This window comes from Trichechus manatus, unplaced genomic scaffold (assembly GCF_000243295.1).
Source record: "Trichechus manatus latirostris isolate Lorelei unplaced genomic scaffold, TriManLat1.0 scaffold00096, whole genome shotgun sequence".
NCBI classification, from domain to species: Eukaryota; Metazoa; Chordata; class Mammalia; order Sirenia; family Trichechidae; genus Trichechus; species Trichechus manatus.
Window position 1 is genome coordinate 3799673 of NW_004444032.1, and position 3441 is coordinate 3803113.

The following is a 3441-nucleotide window of genomic DNA, read 5'->3' on the forward strand; positions in this document are numbered from 1 at the left end:
TAGGGACAATGCTAGGAGCCCTAATACATAGCATAAACACAATATGAACCATAAGTAACAATGCACAAGCACCACAAGAGAGACTAGATAACTGGAAGCTTCTGAAAATCAAACACTTATGCTCATCAAAAGACTTCACCAAAAGAGTAAAAAGACAACCTACTGACTGGGGAAAAAAATTTGGCTATTACAAATATGATCAGCATCTAATCTCTAAAATCTACAAGATACTGCAAAACCTCGACAACAAAAAGACAAATAACCCAATTAAAAAATGAGCAAAGAATATGAACAGGCGCTTCACCAAAGAAGAGGTGGCTAAGAGACACATGAAGAAATGCTCACGATCATTAGCCATTAGAGAAATGCATATCAAATCTGCAATGAGATACCATCTCACCCCCACAAGGCTAGCATTAATCCAAAAAACAGCAAATAATAAATGTTGGAGAGGTTGTGGAGAGACTGGGACACTTATACACTGTTGGTGGGAATGTAAAATGGTACAACCACTTTGGAAATCAATTTGGTGCTTCCTTAAAAAGCTAGAAATAGATGTACCATACAGTCCAGCAATCTTACTCCTTGGAATATACCCTAGAGAAGTAAGAGCTGTCACATAAATAGATATATCATTGCAGCATTGTTCAGGATAGCAAAAAGATGGAAACAACCTTAGTGCCCCTCAATGGATGAATGGATAAACAAATTACAGTATATTCACACAATGGAATACTATGCAATGATAAAGAACAATGATGAATCCATGAAACATGTTATAACATGGAGGAATCTGGAAGGCATTATGCTGAGAGAATCTAGTCAGTCACAGAAGGACAAATATTGTATAAGACCACTATTATAAGAACTCTAGAAAAGGTTTAAACACAGAAGAAAACATTCTTTGATGGTTACAAGGGTGGGGAGGGAGGGTGAGGGTTATTCACTAGCTAGATAGGAGACAAGAATGATCTTAGGTGAAGGGAAGGACAGCACACACTACAGGGGAAGTCAGAACAACTGGACTAAACCAAAGCTAAGAAGTTTCCTGATTATAATCAAACACTTCAAGGGACAGAGTAGCAGGGGCAGGGGTCTGGGGACCATGCTTTCAGGGGACATCTAGGTGAATTGGCATAACAAAGCTTATTAAGAAAATGTTCTGCATCCTACTTTGGTGAATGCCATCTGGGGTCTTAAAAGTTAGTGAGTGGCCATCTAAGATATATCAATTGTTCCCAACCCACCTGGAGTAAAGGAGAATGAAGAGCACAAAAGACACAAGGGAAGTATTAGCCCAAGAAACAGAAAGGGCCACATAAACAAGAGACTTCATCATCCTGAGACCAGAAGAACTAGATGGTGCCCGGCTACCACCAATGACCGCCCTGACAGGGAACACAACAGAGAGTCCCTGATGGAACAGGAGAAAGGTAGGGTGCAGAACTCAAATTCTACTAAAAGACCAGACTTAATGGTCTGACTGAGACTGGAGGAACCCCAGAAAGCATGGGCTCCAGACTCTCTGTCAACCCAGAACTAAAGCCATTCCTGAGGCCAACTCTTCAGACAAAGATTAGACTGGACTATGGGACATAGAATGATACTCGTGAAGAATGTGGTTCTTAGCTCAAGTAGATACATGAGACTAAAGGGGCAGCTCCTGTCTGGAGGTGAGATGAGAAGGCAGAGAGGGTCAGGAGCTGGCTGAATGGACATGGGAAATCAGAGGTGGAAGGGAGGAGTGTGCTGTTACAGTATTAGGGTCTCATAACAATGTATGTATAAAGTTTTGTATGAGAGACTAACTTGAATTGTAAATTTTCACTTAAAGTACAGCAATAAAATAAAAAATAATAAAAAAATATAATTTCTTTAAAAAAAAAAGAGACTCTAAACTTGCTCTTGAACATCAAGTAGCTAAAGCAAAAGGAAGAAATGATAAAGTAAAAGAGCTGAACAGAAGATTTCAAACGGCAGCTCAAAAACACAAAGTAAAGTATTATAATGACATGTGCAAAGACCTGGAGGTAGAAAACCAAAAAGAAGGAACACACTTGGCATTTCTCAAGCTGAAAGAACTGAAGAGAATATTCAAGCCTCGAGTTGCAGTATTGAAGGATTCTATAGGGAAAACATTAACTGATGCAGGAAGCATTAAAAGAAAATGGAAAGGAATACACAGAGTCATTATACCAAAAAGAATTGGTCAACATTCAACCATTTCAGGAGGTAGCAAATGATCAGGAACCAATGGTACTGAAGGAAGAAGTCCAAGCCACCCTGAAGGCACTGGTGATAAACAAGGCTCCAGGAATTGACAGAATACCAATTGAGATGTTTCAACAAATGGATGCAGTGCTGGAAGTGCTCACTCATCTATGTCAAGAAATCTGGAAGACAGCTACCTGGCCAATCGACTGGAAGAGATACATATTTATGGCCATTTCCAAGAAAGGTGATCCAATCGAATGAGGAAATTATCGGACAATGTCAGTAATATCACACACAAGTAAAATTTTGCTGAAGATCATTCATTCAATCATGGCTTAGTCATAGCTTATGCATGCTATGAGCTCAGGGTGAGAAGGCAGGAGGTCACCACAGGTGGACAAGGAAACCCTACAGAAAAATGAGAGGGCAGTGGATGCTCAGGAACCTGGCAGTTTGTTCCACTGGTTATCTATGAGGTGATTTCAAGGAGAACAGGTTGCCAGTCCCTAGACTGGAGTCAGGGACAGCAGATTCCCTACTGGGATTCAGAATGGAAAACAGAAAGAAGCCCAATTCTAAAACTGGCACTCACATGGAAAACTGTTCTCAAAACAAAGACTCAGAAACCTATTACTAGAACAGATTGGATAGAAGGAGGAAGTGACCTATATCAGAGAGCAATTCAGAAGCCCATAGCTATCCCTGGGATACTATGTCTCAGATGAGGGACGAAGCAGGTATATTGAGGACACAGTTCTGGAGCCTCATGTGGAGTGCTGGGAAAACCCATACCAGGTCAGTTTAGTTGGCAGAATAAGCTAATGCTGGAGTCAGGGGGTAGGATGTGGAGGAGATATAAATTTAAAGTAGGTATTTTATGTTTCCAGTATTATTAACTCTGGAATTGAATAGGACAGAGATTTCACCTAAGGTGGGAGTGACTTAGGAAATAATGTGGAGTTGGTGGATTTATCAGTGTGTAGCTGGGGAAGGCAAGGACAAGAGGAATGAAGAGTTAGGTGGCTGCTGATATTGTTTCATCTGTATCATACTTATGAGGAAACTGAAGCACAGAAGAGTTAAGTAATTTGTTCCAAGTCACAGAGCTAGTTAATAGCAAGGCCTGGGTTATCCCACACTCTTGACTCTAATGCCTACTGCCTCCTCCCTCTGTAAGAAGCAGACAGGAAGAGTTTCCTTGTTCAATAGGACATTCCTCTCTGTACT